The following is a 24,979-nucleotide window of genomic DNA, read 5'->3' as shown; positions in this document are numbered from 1 at the left end:
TGCCTTTCCAAATACATGTAAATCTTGTCCCTCAGGATTCCCTCCAACAACTTGCCCAACACCGACGTCAGGCTCACTGGTCTATAGTACCCTGGCTTGTCCTTACCACCCTTCTTAAACAGTGGCACCATGTTGGCCAACTTCCGGCACCTCACCTGTGACTATCGATGATACAAATATCTCAGCAAGAGGCCCAGCAATTACTTCCCTAGCTTCCCGCAGAGTTCTAAGGTACACCTGATCAGGTCCCGGGATTTATCCACCTTTACCTGTTTCAAGACATCCAGCACTTCCTTCTCTGTAATATGGACATTTTGCAAGATGTCTCCATCTATTTGCCTACAGGCTTCCATATCCTTTTCCACAGTAAATACTGATGCAAAATACTCATTTAGTATCTCTCCCACTTTCTGCAGCTCCACACAAAGGCCGCCTTGCTGATCTTTGAGGGGCCTTATTTTCTCCCTAGTTACCCGTCCAATCAGGAAAGCCCTGTCTGACTAATATAACCAGGAGATGAGGATCTTCACAGTCCAGGCTACAGCCAGTGTACTATACACAAGTAAATAAAGGGTGACTTGTTGATAGGATACAAGTCTCTGTGCAGTTATTTCACCTATTGACATGTGATGTGTTTCAAATTGTTACAAGAATATGGGATTTCCATAATATTGCTTGAGCTTGTATCATCTGTATTTCAAAAAATGATCTGCATCCATCCTAGCTTTGGTTATTCATACAGTTCTGCTAAAAATTCTGTACACATGTCTTTTAATTGAGTAAGTGTTTTGTTTAAAAAGGTGCTGTTTAAATGTAGCAACTTTTGAAATCTATGCTATATAGGCCAACAAAGCTCTTCCAGAGAGTTTACAGCAACTGAAGTATTAAGAGATACAAGAGGAACAAGATTCAATTTAAACCTAAATTGGTTAGAGAATTTAATTGTCTTGGGTTTCCGATGTAAAAAGTAATACAATTATTCAAGCTAATACCCGACATCTGTCTCACACCAGTCAAGGTAATTAGGTGAACCTACTTTAACAAAAATAGAAATTATTTTTAGCATATTTTGTCAGGAGGATAATAACTCAAAATGGAATTCCTTTCAACAATTTAATTAAATATTAAAAGTAAACCATAAGTTTCTTTCCCCATAATGTTTAATTTAGCCTTTCCTGAAGGACTGACTCTTGTTAGTGTATAGGAGAAAGTGAGGACTGCAGATGCTGGAGATCAGAGTCAAGAGTGTGATACTGGAAAAGCACAGCAGGTCAGGCAGCATCCAAGGAGCAGAAAAATCGACGTTTCAGGCATAAGCCCATCATCAGGATTCATCAAGAATTCCTGATGAAGGGCTTATACCTGAAATGTCAATTCTCCTGTTCTTTGGATGCTGCCTGACTTGCTGTGCTTTTCCAGCATCACACTCTTGACTCTTGTTAGTGTATGGCTGCAACGGGTCAGCTTGCTTCATGAGACTGTCCAAAAGACCATCTTTCATGCACAGCCTGGACAATAATTACAGCATTTAGAGATTATAATGACCAAACCCAATTCTGTTTTTGAACATCTGCACGTACTCCCAAACTACTGTTATACAACACGGATCAAAACTAAACTCAGGCCCTTTGGATTATATAGATGAACAATTGGGCCAGTTAGCTAGATGACAAGCTTTTAGGTCAAATTAACATCAATAACAGAGGGTTGGATCTGTGTTCCAACGGAAGCAAATTCAGGGCCTGTCTCATGCCCTAACCTGTAATTGAAAACTATGGGACTTTGGCTCAATGAATAATCGCCAAAGCAGATTATTCAAGAAAGTTAGTCCTTTTGCAGTCTGTACAATTATACTAGATAATTTTTACTCAGTAGATCATTGACTGGCAACCACATTATTATAAATTGACAATAGAAAATTTGCACCCAAAATCCATAACAGGCAAAGGTAGTAGACTGGCAAGATGTATGCAGATGCTCAATATGGATTTCTGAGTGTGATTGATAATTCCATGTGCCCAATGTCTAAGGAATGACTCAGTAAGGAGGTACGTTTTGTCAAAATGTTCAAATTTTTTAACTTTTAATTCATAAGGAAGAGTGTCTGGCTGCAGCTCTACATGGGTGGAGACCACATGGGTCAGTTGAAGTGGCATTTGGACATACTGAGGAGCATACAAGATGCAGAGTGTGATCATTTCAGGGAGGTGGTCACATCGCAGGTTCAGTTAGGTAGATGGTGACTGCCAGGAGAGCTAGGCAGGTAGTGCATAAGTCTCCTTTGGTTATCCCCCTCTGAAATTAGTACACCATTTTGAATACTGTTGTGAGAATTAACCTCTCAGGGAAAAATAGCAGCATCAGCCAGATCTGTGGAACCACAACTGGCTCTGCTGTACATGGGTATGGCAAAATCTAAGCAAGCCATTGTGATAAAGGACTCTGCAGACAGAGGCATTGACAGATATTTCCGTGGATGATATGTTGCCTCCCTAGTACCAGCTCAAGGACGTCTCAGAGTGGTTGCAGAAAATTCTCAAAGGAAAGCATGGGCAGCTGAAGGTCATTGTACACGTTGATACTAGCAACATAGGTACAAAAAGGGATGAGGTCTTGCAGAATGAATGTAGGAGTTAGGCAGGAGATTAAAAAGCAGGACCTCAAGTGTAGTAATCTCTGAATTGTTCTGGTACTACATACTAGTGAGAATAGGAAGAGGAGGACAGGGCAGTGAATGCATGGCTGAGGGTCTGGTTCAGGAGGGAGGGATTGAGATTTTTGGATCACTAGAATCTCTTCTGAGGCAGAGGTGACCTGTACAAGAGGGATGAACTGTACCTGAACTAAAGGGGGACCAATATTCTGCCAGGTAGATTTGCTAGAGCTGCTTGGGACGGCTTAAACTAGTTTGGCAGCTGGTGGGAAAGGGGACAGCGTAAACGATACTGAGACAAAAGAAGAATGTTGAGGCTGGTACAGAAGTTAAAGAGAGCAAGTTAGATGCACAAGGCAAGCAAGATCACTGCAGGGAATAAAGGAAGACTTATCAATTAAACTGCATTTATTTCAGTGCAAGAGGCTCGACAGGTAAGGCAGATAAACTCAGGACACGGACAGGACTGGCAGCTCAATTTCCAGGGTACAGATGCCATAGAAAGTACAGAAGGGGAGGTAAGAGACGAGGGGGAATGGAATTTTTGATTCGGGAAACCAGCACAGCAACACTTGGACATGATATTCCTGAGGGGTTGTCCGATGAGGCTATATGCGTGGAACTGAGAAACAGTAAGGGGGTGATCACTTTGATAGGATTGTACTGTTGGCGAAAGTGAGGACTGCAGATGCGGAGATTAGAGTTGAGAGTGTGGTGCTGGAAAAGCACAGCAGATCAGGCAGCATTTGAGGAGCAGGAGAATCAACGTTTCGGGCAAAAGCCCTTCATCAGGATTGTACCCAGTAGTCCGCAGGAAGTTGAGGAGCGAATATTTAGGGAGCTCACAGCTATAAGAATATTAGGGCAGTAGTAGGGCATTTTAACTTTCTAAACATAGACTGGCACTGCAGTTGTGTTAAGGGCTTGGACGGGGTGGAATTTGTTAAGTGTATTCTGAAAACATTTTTCAATGAAAATATTGATGGTCCTAATACAGAAAGGGGGAACAACTCCAACTCTTCTTGGGAAATAAGGCAGGCAAATCACTGAGGGGAGCACTTTGGGACTAGTGACCACAATTCTATTAGTCTTAAAAAAGTTATGGAAAATAATAGGTCTGATCTATGAGTTAAAGTTCTAAATTGGGGCAAGGCCAATTTTGATGGTATTAGACAAGAACTTTCAGAATTTGACTGGGGGAGGTTGTTCACAGGTAAAGGGATGTCTGGCAAGTGGGAGGCTTTTGAAAGTGAAATAACATGAGTTCAGGGCAAGCATGTTCCTGCTAGAGTGAAAGGTAAGACTAACAGGAGTAGGGAACACTGGATGACAAAGGAAGGAGGCATATGTCAGGTGTAGGCAGCTGAGATCAAGAGAATCCCTTGAGGAATATAGCGAGTTCAGATGTATATTTAAGGGATATCAGGAGGACAAAAAGGTGACATGAGATAGCTTTGGCAGGTAAGGTAAAGGAGAATCCAAAATGATTCTACATGTATATTAACGGTAAAAAAGTAACTAAGTAGAGTCGGGTTCAATTCCCGACTCAGGCGACTGTCTGTGTGGAGTTTGCACGTTCTCCCCGTGTCAGCGTGGGTTTCCTCCGGGTACTCCGGTTTCCTCCCACAGTCCAAAGATGTGCGGGTCAGGTGAATTGGCCATGCTAAATTGCCCGTAGTGTTAGGTAAGGGGTAAATGTAGGGGTATGGGTGGGTTGTGCTTCGGCGGGTCGGTGTGGACTTGTTGGGCCGAAGGGCCTGTTTCCACACTGTAAATCTAATCTAATCTAATCCTGGTTAATAGAGAATAAGGCCCCATAAAGCTCAAGTGAGGTCATCTATGTGTGGAGCCACAGAAGATGGGTGAGATCTTAAATGAATATTTCTCAGACTTACTGTGGAGAAAGACATGGAAGCTAGGGAACTCAGCAGTAAATAATGATGTCTGGAAAAGAGTCCTCATTGCAGAAGAGGAGTTGCTGGAGTCTTAAAATGCATAAAGATAGATAAACCCCTGATCAAGTGTATTTCAGGACATTGTGTGGAGCTAGGGAAGAAATTGTGTGGGTCCCTAGCAGAGATATTTGTATCATCAACATCCATGGGTGAAGTGTCGGAAGATTGGAGGGTGGCTTATGTTGTGCCATTCTTTGAGAAACTGAAAGGAAAAGCCTGGGAACTACAAATTGGTGAGCTTAACATCAGTGGTGGGTATGTTGTTGGAGGGGATTCTGACAGACAGGATCCATATGTATTTGGAAAGGCAAGAACTGATTAGGGATAGTCAGCATACAATATGCTTTGCCTCAGTTTAGATGTGCTCCTTGGCTATGAAATGGTAATGAGGCAAAGAATAACAATTATAAAGACATAAGGTATCAAAACATTTAGATTACCGGGTCACAGTTCACAATATGTGTATTAAAAGTACATATTTTAATATACATTATAATAACTGAATTGATAGAAGTGGTCAATTCAATCATTTAATATTTAATTTTTCATTTAAGAGCCTTACAAAATGGTGTCAATAGATTAATATGCACCACATCATAAAAAATTAGATTTTTAGAATAAAAAATATAGAGTTTAATTTTCAGGTTCTCCTTAAGTTGGAAGTCAGAACATTTACCAGTGTGGAAACTGGTTGCCACTAGAGATCCAATAGATTAGCATTGTTGTTACAATTTTTATACATGATTTAGTGAATAGAATATTGAATAAGATTTATATTTAAAGATGACATCAGATGGGTGACTAGAAACAATGTAAGCTCATTGAAAAGGATTTGTACAGGCTGAATTTGGATTTGTAAGTTAAGTTTCAGGGAGTTGTACTCATTGACAAATGGGAAAGGACATCCATTAGTGCTATAAAAGAAAGAAACTGACACTTTGAGTTTAATGAGGTTTCAGTATAACAAGAAAATAGCTGGTGTTAAATGGGATCAAATTAAATACACAACTTGTCATTACATAGTGCATAATGAAGCTGTCCTAATGTATTTTACAGGAACATTATCAAACAAAATTTAACCTAGGTGCATAAAGAGATATTAGGGCAGATGACCAAAGACTGAATCATAGTGGTAGATTTTAACGAGCACATTAAACAAGGAAAGAGGGCAAAGAAACTTAGGCAGGGAAATTCAGAATTTAGAACTGAGAAGCTGCCAGTGCTAAAATTAATAAAATGAATGAAATGAGAGATCCTCAACATGCTAGATTTAGAGGGGTGTAGTACCTTGGAAAGTCATAGGGCTGAGAATTCTAAAACTGTGAGATATTGCCAATATAGAAAGAAATGTAGGTGGAAATGTGAGTCAAATCTTAAGCAGCAATCAGATTGAGCCCGTAGGACTGTAACATATCCATGTGATAGTTTTATAGGTTAACAAACGCAGTGATATATGTAGAAAGTTATATGCATTTTAATCATACCACACTACATTTCTAACTTCATCTACAATATCATTTATTCAAGATTAAATTCTTGTGACACATGGCCAGACTTGGATGGATACAATAATTTTTAACCATTGGACTGTTCCAAGCTATTGAACATGGGTATACTCCTAATATGAACTGGAGTTAGATTTCCTGGAAGAATCACAATTTTAGAACCAGAAGCCTTAAAAAAGTCCTTGAAAAACATTCATTCTCACTGGCCTTCACGGCTCAAATGGAGCATTCAGCAGTAAAACAAGAGTTGGGGATTCAATGATAGCAACGATGCAAGACCACCCAGATATAGGTCAATAGCATCAGTACAAATGAAGAATCATAACTAATAGGAGAGAAGATCGAGATACCTCTGCCTACTATATAGCAGATAACAGAATTAGAGAACTATAACAGAAGAATTAATCCCAGGAAGACTTGGGTTGTCGACGCAACTTGAAAAAACACTATGCAATGAATTGTACGGAACGACAAAGTTTTTGAAATTGTGCACCACATAAGGTTCAGAAGGAGACGATAGTGACACTGATTACATAAAGGGAATTTTACAAGTTAAAAGGAGCCTATTGGTAGGAATGGATGTTTTAGTTGCAGACATATTCAATCAAGCTGTGTTGGACAGTGGATGCATGTCTACAGTATGGGCATGGATTGGTTAAAGGTTGCTCAGCCTCTTTAAATAGTAAGAAATTTGAGTTTTACCTGTTTCAGGTTTGGGAATGACAAAGTATTGAAATAACTAAGGAGTGGTGATAGCTGAGGTAAATTGCTTTATCAGCACATAAATAGTGTCAGGTGAAGTGCCCTTATTGTTGAGAAGGCCATGTATTCAAAAAGATGTCATGAAACTGGACATAGAATATAACAAGGCAGTTGTTTTTGGGAGGTCAGTGGTTTTACAGTGTATATATAATTTGAAACTTATTGTATTCCTTAACAAGGCCTAACTTCCCTAGGAGAAAGTGAGGACTGCAGATGCTGGAGATCAGAGCTGAAAATGCATTGCTGGAAAAGCGCAGCAGGTCAGGCAGCATCCAAGGAGCAGGAGGACTTCCCTAATCAAAATATTAAGCATCAGGAGGTGGATTTTAAAAGGCAGAAAAATATGAATTATCTCAAACTACTTCTGCAGTCTGCCCAACCATCATCTTACAGGTTAATAATCCCACTAAAGGATGCAGGATTGAAGGAACATGATTAAAGAAGAAATCAGTGAGAGAAATATATTTGTAAACATAAATATGTAGGAGGACACCATCACAGCCCATAGTGAATGTCCATTAGCAAGACACTTCAACAAAATTCTAGCAATGGATTTGAAAGTATGTGATAAGGGGAATAAAATTCATCTTGTGCTTTATAGACATGACAACTGGATTTAATCAGTCTACAATAACATACAGTAAAGAGAAAAGAGTAATAGAGGACAAGTAATGGAAAATGGATAAGGACCAGACTGGGGACACCAACTAAATTCCTAACTGATGATGGAAGGGAATTTGACAATGATGAATTTAAGAATATGTATGCAAGTATGAACAGATTCTTAAATGTTTACAGCACAGAAGGTTGTCCATGCTGGTCAACGAAGATGTAATTGCACTAATCACATTTTTTTGCTCTTGGCCTATAGCCTTGGAAACTATGGTAATGTAAGTGAATACCTAAATACTGCTAAAATGTTACAAGAGCATCTGATTCAACCCAAACTTTGAGACAATGACTTCCAGACTCCCATTGCCCTCCAGGTTAAAAATATTCTTCTCTTAACTTCTACCTCTTAACCTAAATCCATGCACTGCCCCCCGTTATTGACCCCTCTACTAATGGAAAAAGTGCCTTCCTTTCTAAGTTCCTCATAATTTTGTACATCTCCATCAATACACTCTTCAACTTCACTACTCCAAGGAAAACAAACCCAGCTATCCAATCTTTCCACATAGCTCTGACCCTCTAGCCTAAATCTCCTAAATTCCCTCACCAGAGCAATCATATACTTCCTATAATGTGGTGATAAGAACTGGATGGAGTAGCCTAGCATCTCATCCAGTTCCAGCATAACCTCCCTGTTCTTGTATTGTATGCCTTGGTTAATAAAGGTAAGTATCCCACATATTGTCTTAATCACCTAAACTAGCAGCCCCTGCTACACAAGGTCCTTGTATCTTCAGTATTTCCCAGATTCCTATCATTCATAGTGTAATCCGTTGCCGTGTTAGTCTTCCCTAAGTGCATTATCTCACACATTTCCAAGTTGAATTCCAATCGCCACTGCTTTACCCACTGTAATATTATGGCAATGAATGCAGAAGCAAAAGTTTCTTTTGTAATGGATCGTGTGAAAGAAATCACATAGTAATAGATTAGTTGGTTCATAACATATTAACAAACCAGCCAGTTATAAATGAACATCATCTCTGGCATGGTCAGTCCATCAAAATAACTCATTGAAACTAGTTGGGGGGCACCAGGTCTTATCAAGTGGTTTCCAAAAAATCCTTTGGCAATCAATGATCACTTCCTGGCTTGGAGACTAAATCAGTTCCACTTTCTTTAAGAACTGGAATGTTCTGCATGCAGGGAGAAGGGTGTTCATTGTTGGCCCCTGGGAATGTAAGTCAATTCATATAAAAGCTGCATGTTTGCATGGTGAAAACGTTTGAAAGTGAAGCATTTTGAAACCATCTAAAACAGATGATATAGAAGGGAAGCTATGGAAATCAAACAAATGTGTTTATGGCTTGAACATTGCATTGTGTTAGGTCCATCTCAGGTCTGTCTTGCTAAAAGTAGGTCACATTCAGCTTCAAGCAAATCTAGCAATGTTCAACTGGTATCATAGGGAGAGACTAGCAGGCATTTTCATGATACGCATTCATAATTTTCTGTGGGGAAGTTTTACAGAATTTGAGCAATGTGTGATAAATGAAATAAGTGAATTTAAGATTTGAAGTTAGGCTTTGGGAGCCTTTAGATATAAAGGATTAGACACCAAGCAGAGGAAAAAAAAAATCAGCAGTGACATTGGATCAACAGTTTTGTTTGAAAAATGTTAATCACATTCTGACAGATCTGACCAAGCCCCCTCAGAAACAAAGGTTTGCATCCAAGGAAGAAACAAACCAATTAAGAAATTTGTCTGGACAGATAAACTAGTTGTGCAGCCAAACCAGAATCAATGACAGTTATGACATGTTGGAACTGGTACTATGATGATACTTGCAATTGTTGAGGAAGTCCTGAATGCAATTAAAATATTAAAGAAATTCAATTCAGCAGAATGCACACAGTATTGGGTGACCAAAAGATATGAAACTTTTAGTAATATGCTTTGCATATCAATTTTCTTTATAGCTATTCCAACTATGACATGGTTTATCATTACTTTATTTATTCACATGAAGATAATCTGACCTGGGAAGCCAAGAAAATAAAAAAAGTGAACATTTTTGATTGACAAATTGGTGCTAGTAGAAGCTAAAGATACAAAGGTAACAAAAGGAAAATCCAAGAAATGTTTGTTTATGGAATGTTATGTGTATATCTGTTCTTGAGGACAATGCAGCTCCAACAAAAGGTATCAGAGAAACAACTTTAAGGATTGACATTGTCAGCATAAAGAGAATGTTAAAAAGTAAAGAGATTTCCAAACCAAAGTGGATTGACAAAAGTCACTAGTTGTTAGACTTTCTCAAAAGGAATGTACTTCAATAAATTATTGGAGATCCTCAAAGGATGTCCACTGTATGAGGATGTTTTTTAAAAACATAATTCTTGTTTGGATTATGTTGTGATTAAATATTGTAACTTTTTTGTTGTTCAAAGGAAGAAAGGAGAATTTGGGAGATTGAATATATTATGAAATATTAAAAATATTTATTTTGTTACTGGAGAGGGTACTGAGAGATAGGATCTATTTATATTTAGAAAAGAATGGGCTTATCAATGATAGGCAACATGGTTTTGTGTGGGGGAGATTGTGCCCCACCAACTTAATAGAGTTCTTTGAGGAAGTGACCAAGTTGATAGATTAAAGAAGGCTGTTGATATCATAGACATGGACTTTAGTAAGGTGTTTGATAAGGTTCCCCATGGTAGACTAATGAAGTCACATGGGGTGCAGGTATGCTAGCTAGGTGGATAAAGTACTGGTTGAGCAACAGGAGACAGACAGTAGTAGTTGAAGGGACTTTCTCGAAATGGAGATAGGTGACCAGTGGTGTTCCACAGGGGTCACTGTTGGGGCCACTGTTGTTTGTGATATACATAAGTGATCTGGAAGAGGGCACTGTTGGTATGATCAGCAAGTTTGCAGATGACACGAACATTGATGGAGTAGCAGAAAACATAAGGGACTGTCAAAGAATATAGGAGGATATAGATAGACTGGAGAGTTGGGCTGAAAAATGGCAGATGGATTTCAATCCAGACAAATATGAGGTAAGACTAATTCTAGAGTGAGTTATACAATGAATGGAAGAGTTGATGGGCAGAGAGACCTGGGAGCGCAGGTCCATTGTATTGAGAAGATAGCTGCACAGTGTTTAGAGTGGTCAAGGTATATGATATGCTTGCCTTCATTGGACGGGGTATTGAGTATAAGACCTGGCAAGTCATGTTAAAATTGTAGAAGACATTGGTTTGACCGCATTTAGAATACTGTGTACAGTTCTGGTCGCCACATTACTAAAAGGATGTGGATGCTTTGGAGAGAGTGCAGAGAAGGTTTACCTGGTATGGAAGGTGCTAGCTATGAAGAGAGGTTGAGTAGCTTAGGTTTGTTTTCATTTGAAAAAAGGAGATTGAGGGGGGGACCAGATTGAGGTTTACAAAATCATGAAGGGTACAGACAGGGTGGATAGAGACGAGCTTTTTCCCAGGGTGTAGGATTCAATAACGAGGGGTCATGCTTTCAAAGTGAGAGTTGGAAAGTTTAAGGGGGATACACGCGGCACATACTTCACACAGAGGGTGGTGGGCGTCTGGAACGCATTGCCAGAAGAGGTGGTAGAGGCAGGCACGGTAGATTCATTTAAGATGCGGCTGGACAGATGCATGAGTAGATAGGGATCAGAAGGATACAGATGCTTAGGAAATGGGTGACAGGTTTAGATAGTAGATTTGGATCGGGTCAAGCTTGGAGGGCCGAAGGTCTTGCTCCTGGGCTGTAAATTTTCTTTGTTCTCTGTTACTGCTTGTACTCCAAGGTAACATTATAGAATGTGAAAAAAATCATACTTACTTTTCATTAGTTTTGTTCAAGAATTTTCTATATGTTTTCAAAGATTTTTATTTGAAGAGAATAGAGAAATCTGTTAATAAAGCAAGTAGTTAAGCAGCTGATTAGGATTGATTAATTCATTGACTGAGTAGATATACACAAAAAAAAATGGGTAGACAGATAGGGCTTTGTGGTGTTGTGGTAGTGCTGTCAAGTCCCATCTTTTTCAGAGGTGTGCAAAAACACCTCTGAATAGGTTCATTGAAAGTATCTTCACTGGGTAGATATTTGGCCTTTTGTGCTGCCCCTAACTCTGAGCTAGTATATCCTGGTTCACATCCCGCCTCTTCCAGAGGTGTGCCATAACATGTCTGAACAGGTGGATTAAAAATATCTGCTGGGTGGACATAAGGGGCGAATAGATAGTACTAGGTTGTGAAATAAAATGCAAGACTGAGTAGTTAATATCTCACTGGTTGTATTATATCCGAAATGACAACAAGCAATATAAGGATGCACAGAAAAGTACAATTGAAGTTGCTGTGATTGTATTGAATGTTGGAGAGAGGGTGTATCAGCTATGGATTCATCTGTAACAGTGTGATTTCAGTTACAAACTTCCAGATTCAAGTTCCACTCTAGTATTTGAGTGCAGAATAAAGGCTGAATTGTCAGAAAAGCACAGCAGTTCAGGCAGCATCCAACGAGCAGCGAAATCGATGTTTCGGGAGAAGGGCTTTTGCCCGAAACGTCGATTTCGGTGCTCGTTGGATGCTGCCTGAACTGTTGTGCTCTTCCAGCACCACTGATCCAGAATCTGGTTTCCAGCATCTGCAGTCATTGTTTTTAACGTGTCAGAAAAGCAGCCACTCGGGTGAGAAATTAAACTGAGTCCCATCTACTCAAGTTACTGTAAAAGGTCCCATGGCACATATCTTGAACAATGGCAGGGATGTGCTCCTTGATGTCCTGGATAATATTTACCTCTCAATCAACATTTCAAATGAACAGATTATCTGGCCATCATTGCATGACTTAAAACAAAAGCAAAGTACAATGGATGCTGGAAATCTGAAACAAAAACAGAAATTTCTGGAAATACTCAGCAGATTTGGCAGCATCTATTGATAGAGAAACCGAGTTAATTCTTCAGGCCTGCTGACTACTTCTAGCATCTTCTATTTTATTAACACCTTGCTGTTCATGGAAGTTTGCTATGTAACAAATTGGCTGCCAGATTTCCTGTATAATAGTGATTACACTCCAAACATTCTTCATTGGCTGTGAAGCAATTTGAAACATCCAGTGGTCATGAAAAGTGCACCATAAATGCAAGTCTTTCTTTCTTTCAGATACTTTTATTGCTTACATTATTTGGAGAGGATTTAAGTTTCATTTATAATTAATGGTTACAGCAGAGATCCTGTTATGTCCATGTTAGCTCTCTGGAAGAGCCAACTACTTTGTCCCACAAATCCATGTTTTCCCCTTACACCTGCAACAATTTTTCTTCAGATAATTATCTATTTCTATTTTAAAGGCTTTAATTGATGCTGCCACAACTCAACCCCATGCAACCAGTGCATTACAGATCCTAACCATGTACATAACTTTATCGGCAAAAGAAACAATTACTTTAATTTGTTATCTTCGAATTCTCACCCCATCCACCAATTTAAATGGTTTCTCTCTATCTATTCTATCCAGATTACTTTGAAAGCCTAACAACTATTTTCCTTATCCATTCTTCGAGGAGAACAGTACCAGTTTCTCTAATCTGTCCAAGGAACTGACGTAGGTCATCCATGGAACCATTTTCACAAATCTTTTCTGCACCCTCTCTAAAAAGATCAAAGGAGTAGGAGTAGGCCATTGAGCCCATCAAGTCTTTTCTGCCATTCAATAAGATGACAGCTGATCTGAACAATATGGTACAGAAGAGTCCATTATTAAAATATTATTCTAGATCCACACAAATCCTCCTTTCCAGCACTTGGGCAATAGCCTTAAATATCATGACATTTCAAGTGCTTATCCAATTATATTTTTTAAAGATTGTGAGGTTTCCCACCTCAACTACCCCACTATGCAGCGCATTCCAGAATCCTGCCACCTTTTTAGTGAAAATATTTTTCTTCCAATCCCCTCTAAGCCTCCTGCATTTCACCTTAAAATAATGCTCTCTTGTTACTGACCCTTCAACTAAGGGGAACAACTGCTTCCTATTCCCCTGCCCATGCCCCGTTATAAACTTATACACTTCAATCTTGTCCCCTCTCAACCTTCTGTGCTCTAAAGCAACTCTGATTCTGGCATTAACTCCACTTCACTACCTGTTTGCTTAAACCTTTTGAAGTCCTTATCAATCAAAATCTGTGTAACTCAGCCTTCAAAATAATAAAATACCAGCCTATACTGCCCTCTGTAGAAATGAATTTGAAAACTAACAAGCCTGTGATAAATGAAATTCCTCTTCACCTCTATCTTAAGTGGGAGACCCCTTTTATTCTATTGTGTTCCCTGTTCTAGATTTCAATCATGAGAGGAAATACCCATTGTCTTACCTTGTCAAATTCCCATAGCAGGATTTTCCAGTCCTTGTCATGGTAAACAAAATGGTAGGCAGGTGAATATAATGTATGAGAGGCCAAAATTTACTTCAGTGGTTTAACTTCTTCCCTTCAGTGGTGGGTCAAGAATTTTGTCTACAGGTAGTGAGAAATCCATTTGCATGCATTTGTCATAATTTCCTGGAATTAATTTTGTTGTCCCCATTAACTTCTATTTAATTGAGAGACTTCAAAGACCCACCGGCAAAAACGCAGGCATGTATTTGGTGAGCAGCACTTCCTCACCCACATCAGGGTAATATTTGTTGCTTTATCCTTAAAGTAATATGGCTTTATATGATACTGAAATTCATTTGAACTGTCACTTCTCCAAGTAAAGTTGAAACCTTCTTGTGGACCCAAGTACACTGTCTCCCTGGTCCAATTCCAAGCCCAAATGATATATAGCAAGTGGGGCTCAAGGGCAAGCTTTTGCACACATGGCAAATGGTAAGGGCGGCACGGTGGCTCAGTGGTTAGCACTGTTGCCTCACAGCGCCAGGGATCCAGGTTCAATTCCTGCTTCGGGCAACTGTCTGCGTAGAGGTTGCACATTCTCCCCGTGTCTGCATGAGTTTCCTCTGGGTGCTCCGGTTTCCTCCCACAGTCGAAAGATGTGCAGGTTCGGTGAATTGGCCATGCTAAATTGCCCGTACTGCTATGTCAAGGGTAAATGTAGGGGAGTGGGTCTGGGTGGGTTGCTCTTCTGAGGGTCAGTGTGGACTAGTTGGGCCGAAGGGCCAGTTTCCACACTGTAGCAAATCTAATCTAACATCTCATGGCTGAAGATTGGGTTTTCATGTACATCGCAAAGGGCTGCTCATTACTAAACAGCATGGAGTGACATTAGCAGTAAATAGGGAGTGGCATTGTCTAAATGGCATGGAGCTATAAACGCAGTGGGGGTGGGGGGGGGAAGGGGATGATGCAGTCACTCTGGATTACAGTGAGGAAGTTGTGATTATGTTAGTTGTGCTTATGTTAGTGTGGGGCTAGACTCCAGTGTGGCTGCATGTTCACAATGAAGCCAGCTGTTGTCTGGAACCAGGTCTGCTAGGATGCTGCAGTGAGGGAAAGCAGTCAAAAGGTTGGAGGGCAGTTATATGATATTGCTAGGGATTTGTAAGGTCATGGGTGAATTAAGGAATGCCAGGGTATAAATGGTTGAAAATGTGTTGCTGGTCAAAGCACAGCAGGCCAGGCAGCATCTCAGGAATAGGGAATTTGAGGTTTCGAGCATAAGCCCTTCATCAGGACGTCGAATTCCCTATTCCTGAGATGCTGCCTGGCCTGCTGTACTTTGACCAGCAACACATTTTCAGCTGTGATCTCCAGCATCTGCAGACCTCATTTTTTACTCAGGGTATAAATGACTTCTATCAAGAGAGAGCCAGTGAGACCTCTATGTCCAGGGACTATGGAGAAAGGTTGGAAACTTCAGTGCTGACAATGATTGCCAGCACACTAAAGAGAGGATGGAGAGTTATATTGGCAACAGGGATGGTGAACCAGGTAGGATGGTACAGAATGGGAAGGAGATGATATGACAGATGGATGAGTGGGTGGGTGGGTGGGTGCTGGGGGGCAGGGGAGGGTTTAGTGTTTGATACTTGAACTGCCCAATGAGCAAGCTAAATTTCATCTTCCTGAAAAGGTATCAAACTTACTGCACGTCACTAACAAAGTAGAATTGACTGCAGCCAAAATGGGAGAAATTTTTAGAATTGCATGTTTAGACCAACTAAGGGACCCCTTTCAATCAGGGAGTCCAATGGATAGTCAGATACAGCTGCCCTCAATTGCTATAAGATGAGCATATCAACCATACTCATAATTGCATGACCACAAGATCTTTTGAAGTTAAGGATGCACAGTACATTTAAAACAGATTGCCCCCTTATGATCTCTCAAGTACACTATGTACAATATAGTCAGGGAGACAAATGCAATATAAAGCTACCCTGTTGACACAAGGCAACCACCACCAGCAACATGTATTCTGGAATCCAGGCTGATACCACAGCTAGACAAGCAGAAAATTGGCAAAACTTGGGGTTGGAGGGATGGGGTTTATGCTGGCAATGTCATCACACCAAGGACACATTTGATAGGTATTGCTTCAACCTCATTAAAGGTGTACTGTCATGCATTCAGTTTCCTGTATAATGCACACTACCTAAAAGTGAATGTCATGATGTTCACAAAAATCTGTCCTTAAAGACAAACATAATGCAGCATCCCATGGATTACATGATGGTTAGAGAAGAGGCATATGAGAAACACTGCAGAGTAACGGACTCTTATAGATATAGGGTTGGAGAGAAGCATGACTAACGAAATGATATTTATAGTTTCCTCAAATCTCTTGAAAACAACACCAAGATGGCACAGGTCAACCCTGAACAGGTCTACTCAGAACAAATTGCATGTGTTGACTGATAAACCACCAACAAGAGCAAGAGAAACAGCAGCAAAAACTGGCACCAGATGTGGACAAGCCTGCAGAGGCACAACAGCCTGCTGAAGAAGTCTAATGGAGACAGAGAGCATTGTTCTGAAATAGAGTCTACAAGATTCAATATAGCCATCTGCAAATGACAGACTGTGAGCATTGAAGCCTTTTGAAGCATTTTAAGAAATCCTGGGAAGTTGTCTCTTACATCTGTCAGCTACTGGACAAATACATGGAACATGCCAGACAAGAAGGGTATCCCATCCCAGTTGACTTGAAAGTGAGAGCATTTGTGAATTCCTATATCAGTTGATCATTTTAGGGAGCTACTGGGGAATCTCAATGAAATCTCATAATTATTCACTAAAATTTATCCAAGAGGTCACTGGTGCCCTGTTTGCTAATGCTCAACTATTTATTAATTTGATTGGTTAGGCCCATGTTGCCATCAGAGGGCATTGTGAGCAATCTGCAAACTTATGAGTAACCCCGTTGCAATGCTTTCATTTCAGAAAACCTGCCAACTCAGTGGAGAAATGAAATTACATGAAATAATGGAACAATGAAGGTACATATGCATTTGCATGCATTATTTTTACATTAAATTAGTACATGTGGCCTGACGTGTGCTCAAAAAGATTTATTCTTCCTTAGACTACCACTTTGTCTATATCTGGGCCTGATATCCGCAGCTCGAGTACCTACTGACTGATACAGCCTGGTAATTGTGAAGACTTTGGCAGGTGAGCCCCAGGCAGATGACAGTCTCCTGTACAGATGTAGGTATACCTTCCTTGGCCTGATCTGTTGCAGGCAATAGGACAATAGGAGAGATGGGGGGCAGAGTATCTTTGGAATGCTCTGAGATAAAATTCCCAGGATGCTTGTCTGTCACTCCTGTTCCCTGTGTGTGTTTGATGGCATGACTCATTGCCTTGAGAAGAAGAGGGCACATAGAGTGAGGTTGAGGTGCCTTGTTCCCAGGCAGCCTTGCCATTGATGCTAAGCACCCATGGCTAGAGCAATATAGTGTAAGTCTGACAGCAAATTTAGCTGTCTCTGAGCATTTTGATAGATACCAGTCTACAATGTGATCCCACCCTTCTGTGGAAGATGAGCGATCATATCCCAGAGCTATCACAGCAGACAGAAGATGAGTGGACTGTTTCACCTTTAGTTCTTGTTTAGCGAAGACCTCTGCATTCCTGCCTAAAGTTTCCCTGTCTGTCTCTGCAGATTGAACATGTTAGGTTTGAGGCTTCTGCATTGGACTCAGCCTGTGCTTTGATAGTCCTCTGATTGTCAGAGATGATGGGAATGGTTCATCAGAGTGCGTCCCCAAATTTATTCTAACTAGGGAACCCATTAAGATGATAGTCACTTTGATGATAGAATATGCAAGTGAAAGCCTTGCAGCGGGAGTTGTTTAAAGTGTCACAGGCTTTACTCTTGTTCTAGACAGCTCTTGGACCTTTACTATTTGACAATCTGTTGACCTCTGTCTCTGTGGAAGAGAAGAAAAAGAATTAGTTGGTAAAGAAGCACATACCCTTCTTTCAAGGAAAGACCGAGAGTGGCAGCATGTTTGAAAAGAGTACACGGCAATGTTGGCCACTGGATTCTCTCATGCTGATGTTTCTGTTGGTGAGGACCAGTCTTGGTCCTTACCTGCTAGTTGGAATGCATCTTCCTTGTATGTAGTGAAGGCATGGACATCATGAGTGTCTTCTCCAGTTTTGGTCCTCTCCTCATATTTGTGTGCTGCCTTGTCCTGCAATGAGGGAAAGAAATAGGCTGTGTGATTACAATGAACAATTGATAAGCATGCAAAATCCAGCCAGGTAATAAGCCATCTCCAGTAATTGAGTCATTGAGGAAAGCTCATTGCCAGAGAAGTAATAGAAGATTGTCAACATAAGGTGCATGTGATTGCATATCATTCATGTTATGGTGAAGTAGGCTTGACTATGTGCCATGGCTGTATAGTGGCAGTTTTACAGTGATAGCCCTATGTGTATTAGGTTGCAGAGAGAAGAATGTGACACAATTTTGTAGAATGCATAAGATGTTTCATTGCCTTTCTGAACTAGATCCTGCTTCACTGATGTTTGTTAGAGGCCCCCGAAGCAAAGGCTGTCTGGGTCTGATGACAGTGCATTTCCTCCTGTCAGATGGGGAAGGGGACTTTCCTTTTTGTCTGGTTGGCCTGAAGTAAATGCTGCAATATGGTAAATCAAAGTTGGCAATCACAAAGTTGACAGACATCTTTAAGGATGGGTGGCAACAATGATTACTTCTCCTGTGATGATCCTAGATTGCATCGAGAGAGAAAGAGACTGCCCAGGTGACCTTTAAATTTGGTGCCAGAACATTCGATGGTGGAAAGTGTTGATGGCAGCAATTCCCCATTTAAATTCGCTATAGAACCGACTTGCACTTGAAATGAGCTGAAGAGGGGATGATTTTCACAAGAAAACTTTCCATGGTAAATATGGTGCCACCTGAGATACTTTCCATATATTTTAATTCCAAATGGAAAATTCAGGTGTATGTTTCAATAAGATCACCTTTCATTCTTCAAACTCCAATGAGTAATGCCTAATTTGCTTAATCATTCCTTAGAAGACAATGCCTTCCACCCAGGAATCAAGCTAGTTAACCATGGCTGAGCTGCTTCCAATGCAAGTGTAAGTTTCTTTAAATAAGGAAACAAAACTGCCTGCAGTAGTTCAAATGTAGTCTCAGCAATAGCCTGAAAGGTTGTCGTAAACTTCCCTACTATTATACTCTGTGGCCCTTACAATAAACACCTTCACATCGTTCTGTGGTCCCGGAATTGGAAACAATACTTCATAGAGTCATACAGCACGCAAACAGGCCCTTCAGTTCAACTTGTCAATGCTGACCAAATTTCCCAAATTATTCCCATTTGCCTATATTTGGCCCATATCCTTCTAAACCCTTCCAATTCATGTACCTGTCCAAATGTCTTTTAATGTTGTAACTGTACTGTATATACAACTTCCTCTGGCCATTCCACATATGAACTACTATCTGCATGAAAAATTGCCCCTCAGGTCCCTTTTAAATCTTTCTTCTCTCACCAACTAAGGCTGAACCAGCATTTTATACACGTTCCGCATAACTTCGTTTTGTACTCAATGCTCATATCTATAAAGTCCAAGATGTCTTATGGTTTATTAACTGGGTTTTAAACCTGTACAGCTATCTTTAATGAGCAATGATACACCAAGGTCCCTCTGCTCTTGCACCCTTTCTAGAATTACACCTTTCATTTTATATTGTCTCTCCACGTTCTTCCCATCAAAACGAATCACTTCACATTTCTCTGCACCAAAATCAGTCTCCCACTGATCCACCAGTGACTCATCTAAGTCCTCCTGAAATTTATCAATATCCTCCTCACAGTTCACAATATTGTCAATTTTTTGATTCATTCACAAATTTTGGTACTGTGCCCTCATTAATACAGATCAAGAAAAACAGCGAATCATACACGAATCCCTTCTGAATGACACTATATATCTTGTTCCAGTCCAGGAAATATTCATTCACCATTACTCTGCTTCCTGACAGTCGACCAACTTTGTACCCATGCTACCACCGCTCCTTTTATTCCATGGGCTTTGGTGCTGTATAATTATGACTTTATGACAAGCTTGTTATGTGGCACATTATCAAATGCCTTCTGGAAGTTCATGTCAAACCTCTCTGTAACTTCATCAAAAAGACCTCAAGTGAGTAAGTTAGATATGATTTGCCCCTAATAAATCCACTTTTGTTCAATTGACTATTAATTTTGTCCCAAATTATCATTGACAAATCCCTTCCTACCAGCAATGTTAAATTGACTTTATTCTTGCATCCATTTTGAAGAAAAGTGCAACATTTGCCATTCGTTAATTTGTCAGTCCCCTGGCACCACAAAGGAGGATTTAGAGATTATAGCCAGTGACTCTAAAATTTCCACCATTCTCTCCCTTATACATTTCATCCAGCCCTAGTTTCTTGTCAACCTTAAATCCAGACAACCTATACAAGCCCTTCTATTTATTAGATTTTTGTCCATCCAATGTTTCAATAGTCTCATCTTTCAATATGAGTGGGGCTGTATCTGTCTTTATCAAGGGCAGGGATATTAAGTGCTTATTTAGTGTCTCAACCATACCCTCCCTAACTTCCCTTTTTGGAAGCTAATCCGTCCCACTCTTTTTTGTCACTATGTTGCTATTTATATGCTTAAAGAAGACTTTCTAAATCCCTTTTATATTGGCTGCTTTGCCTCCCCTCATACTGTCTCTGCTACTCTTTTTCATTTTTTCACTTACCTACTCTTTGAACTTGTTACATTTATCCAGATTCTCAAATGAATTATGCACCTGTCTTCTGCAAATGCATGCCTTTTATGCTTTATCTTACATTTGTTACAATCTCCATAAAATAACTGAAACTTATTGAATGATACCCAAATGAAGAAATTTCAAGCAGGATCTAACTTTTTATAATTTTTCCAGGCATCAGAAGCCACAACTAACAGTGAATTAACCAACAAGTGCTATTTCAATCAAAAATATAAAATTCACTTTAAGTAGTCGATTTAAAGATATACCTTATACAACCATAAGCATCTGCATCACAGTTTGCAGACATTTGGCACTAAATAGCTATAAAATTCCACAATTTGTTATTCAATATTCACACAGGGTAGCTCAGGACCCTATTGAACAATAACTTTCACCTCTGAGTTTCACAAGCACAATTATCATTTTAAGACACACTTCTATGAACTCTCACTGTCTCAGGTCACAATAGTCCTGATGACATAGCTATCCAGAGTTCCTTTCAACTGACCGACCTCTGACACAAACTCTCTTTTTTTTTCCACATGCTTAAGTTTTTTTCACCACGTTTTAGGATTCAACCTCTTTTAGCTTGCCGTTACATCACATCCTCAAGAGTCATAGAAATGTACAGCATGAAGGTACAGTATGGAAACAGACCCTTCAGTCTAACTTGTCCATGCCAACCAGATATCCTAACCTAATATATTCTCATTTGCCAGCACTTGGACCATATCCCTCTAAACCCTTCCCATTCACATACCCATCCAGATGCCTTTTAAATGCTGTACTTGTATCAGTCTCCACCACTTCCTCTGGTAGTTCATTCCATACACGCATCACTGTTTGCGTGAAAGTGTTGCCTCTAAGGTCTCTTTTTTATCATTCCCCTCTTATCCTAAACCTATGCCGTCTAGTTCTGCACTCCCCCACTCCAGGAAAAATACTTGTCTATTTATCTTATCCATCCCCTCATGATTTTATAAACCTCTATAAGCTCATCCCTTAGCCTCCAACACCCCAGGGAAAACAGCCCCTGCCTATTCAGCCTCTCCCTGTTGCTCAAATCCTACAACCCTGGCAACATGCTTGTAAATCTTTTCTGAACTCTTTCAAGAATTCTTCCAGAATTCTATTTTTCTTTATACAGCTAGATAGAAAATCAATCTTTTTGTCAAGCTTTGCCCTCATGAATTCTGTGTTCTTCTTTCTGAGCATGATTACATTCTTTTTGTTCACAGCTGTGTTAATCATCTTCACCCTCCCACTGATTTGATTGTAGCATTCGTTTGTCTCTCTAACGCTTTCTTGTGCCTGCCAGCCATATGATCTCATTCTTAAATTTCTTCTTATGGGATATTCAGGTCAAATGCACCAGTACTTCCTAGCACCTAAAAAAAATTGATCTCTTTACAACTGATACAAATTCTCAAAGGTCCTTCTGAAACTTTCTGAAAAGCAATCACAGATTCTAAAGAGCTTTCACAGACATTACAAATGCCCCCTATTGTATTGCTTCCAGGTCAAAGGCCAAGCCTTAAGCAGGGGAGCAACATTAACAAGAGAAAATTACATAATGTTTCTGCATATTTAGAAGATCTAAACACTATTAATTACAGGGAATAATGATTAAGTCAGGATGCAAAATTAGGCAATAAAATCATTTTGAACCCTTTGTAAAAAAAACAATCAATGCAAGAAATAGAGAACTGAAGTGTATGGCCTGAACTTGAACTGTTTTTTAATCCTCCTGTTCAGGGTTTCTGTGTGTGGTTTCCATGTTCTCATTGGTTTGCCTTCTGGAGAAGCTTGACTGGACTATATTTGTACAATCCTCAGACTGCAAACACTAAGCATGTAATACAAAACAGGGAACTAAGTTCCATATCTACGATTGTCTGTTTATCATCTAGTAAAGACAACGCAGACTTAAAGGTTTACAGATTTAAAGAAGCAATGTAATAGTGAGCATGGGAAAGAGAAACAATGGACAGTCTTCCAAATATTAACTGAGACACAACTAAGTCTGCAATCAGCCAAAGTCCACATATCCTGCAAGTTGAACAACACCATGCAGGTTTTGAACAGTATGTGTCAGAATAAACATTTTCTCCAGATCAGCTTTAGTTCAATTTCCATACAGTACAATGAAATACGTACTTATTCCCATTTAGTGCATTAACTTTTTGCATTTGACCACTATGTAACTTGGCTCAATCAGTCTCCACCTGAAAATGAATCATTTTACCACAGCTGCAAACAACTCCTTACTAACTTGGGGTTTGACAGTAACAGCATTCATACTTTGAAATTTTTGGTTTTATTTACTTTCAGACATTTTACTTGCTTTCATTTTTCCAGAAAGTACTAAAATACAACCTCACTGTGTTGTTAATTGCCATTTTGTTGACAAGTTATTTAATTTCAGAAGATATCACATTTAAACCCAATTCTAAAATAATCTCTCCTAACCTATCCTCAAATACAGTTATGCATAGTGAAATAACTCCACAGGGTCAGTGTCCTATCACCAAGTCACCCTTTATTTACACATGGTAAGTCCTTGATACTGATCCAGCTCCCCAAGAGCAAACTAACAGAGTGAACAGGATGTCTTACATGCTTGTTCTTTTTTTTAACAGAAGTCAGTCCCCCACCTCTCTCCCCCCCCCCCCCCCCCCCCCCCCCCCCCTTAATACAAAATGGAGAGTCCTTAACAATTGATCCAGCTCCTTCAGAGGCAGCTCTCAGACATGCCTGTTGTTATCTGTCAGCTAGGGCTCTCTGATTGGGCCAGAATCAAGGAACTCATATTCTGAGGTTCACCTGGCTTACCTCATTACAAACACTACACATAGTTCAGTAAGGAGTATTACAAAGCATTCAAGAAAGGGTAATGTTTCTGCTCCCTAATCAGGATACTGAAGTTAACTAGAGTTCTAACTTGTTTCCTAGCTGAGATCAGACACCAGACCAGTGATCTAACCTGTAACCTTCTGATCTGTGGAGGAAACTCACATTCCAATACTCATAAAGATAAGGCACATTAGTGTGAACTGAATGGAGGGGTGAAATACTTCCTATTTCAAGTGCTTAATTTTAAAATCAAGCACTCTCAAATTATAGAAATTACTGTCCAGAAGGAGACTATTCAGGTCATCACACCTGTGTCTGGTCTTTGAAAGAGTTATTTAGGCCTAGATCCTATTCCTTTCCCCAAACACTTTCAATTTGCTCTTTTGCAAAAATATTTATTCACTTACTTTTTCAAAGTGGATCCTACTTCCACTGTTGTTTCCAGTCAGGTTTCTTATTTTGCAACAATCACTGGCATAAAAGAATCCCTTCAAACTTATTCTTTTGTTCTTTTCTTCAGTAAATATGACATAATTAAACACAGAATTAAAAAACTTACCCCAATAATATGCCTTCATGCTAACAAAGAATAAGCATCCTTCTGACTTTTTCTCATTTCTCACAACATTCATTCTATAGCCTCTCAGAGTAAGATTTCTAATTAGAGCCAAGTAAAGGACAGTTTGTGTGCTGTTCATGACTTATTGGAACTGGACTGATACTGTCCAGATTCTGTTCAATAAGGGCCAGTTAACAGTATTGCACATGTAATGCATAAGGATGATGGTTTCACCCTTGGTTTGAATGTTGCAGAATTCTCCATGAGTTGGATTAAGGCAAGGGCTGCTTCAAAAATGGAGAGATATACCACAATAACATGCAGCAAATGATAATTGAGGCTGTTCAAATGAGATAGACATTTATGAAAATTTACCAAATGTAGAATCCTGTTCTACTATCAGTAGGAAAAGAACTCCTAATCATTACTGTTAAGTTATGTGGACTATTCACCGGAGAAGTGGGCGGCATGGTGGCACAGTGGTTAGCACTGCTGCCTCACAGCGCCTGTAGACCCGGGTTCAATTCCCGACTCAGGCGACTGACTGTGTGGAGTTTGCACGTTCTCCCTGTGTCTGCGTGGGTTTCCTCCGGTTGCTCCGGTTTCCTCCCACAGTCCCAAAGATGTGCGGGTCAGGTGAATTGGCCAAGCTAAATTGCCCGTAGTGTTAGGTAAGGGGTAAATGTAGGGGTATGGGTGGGTTGCGCTTCGGCGGGTCGGTGTGGACTTGTTGGGCCGAAGGGCCTGTTTCCACACTGTAAGTCTAATCTAATCAAGTGTTCATTGTGTAAGAAGGAACATAATAAGA

The 24,979-nt window shown here is 40.0% G+C and overlaps 1 long non-coding RNA gene across 3 annotated transcripts in view; it reads right to left on the bottom strand.

Annotated features, from left to right (window-relative positions):
* Positions 1–24,979, bottom strand: part of LOC132833733 (uncharacterized) — a 42,207-nt gene that overhangs the window by 12,836 nt on the left and 4,392 nt on the right. For all 3 annotated transcript variants that reach the window (XR_009647101.1, XR_009647102.1, XR_009647103.1), the window contains one exon: positions 17,945–18,166. This is a non-coding gene — a long non-coding RNA (uncharacterized LOC132833733). The remainder of the gene's footprint in view (positions 1–17,944; positions 18,167–24,979) is intronic.

Source organism: Hemiscyllium ocellatum, chromosome 37, assembly GCF_020745735.1.
Source record: "Hemiscyllium ocellatum isolate sHemOce1 chromosome 37, sHemOce1.pat.X.cur, whole genome shotgun sequence".
NCBI classification, from domain to species: Eukaryota; Metazoa; Chordata; class Chondrichthyes; order Orectolobiformes; family Hemiscylliidae; genus Hemiscyllium; species Hemiscyllium ocellatum.
This window is presented reverse-complemented; position numbering and strand designations above follow the sequence as displayed.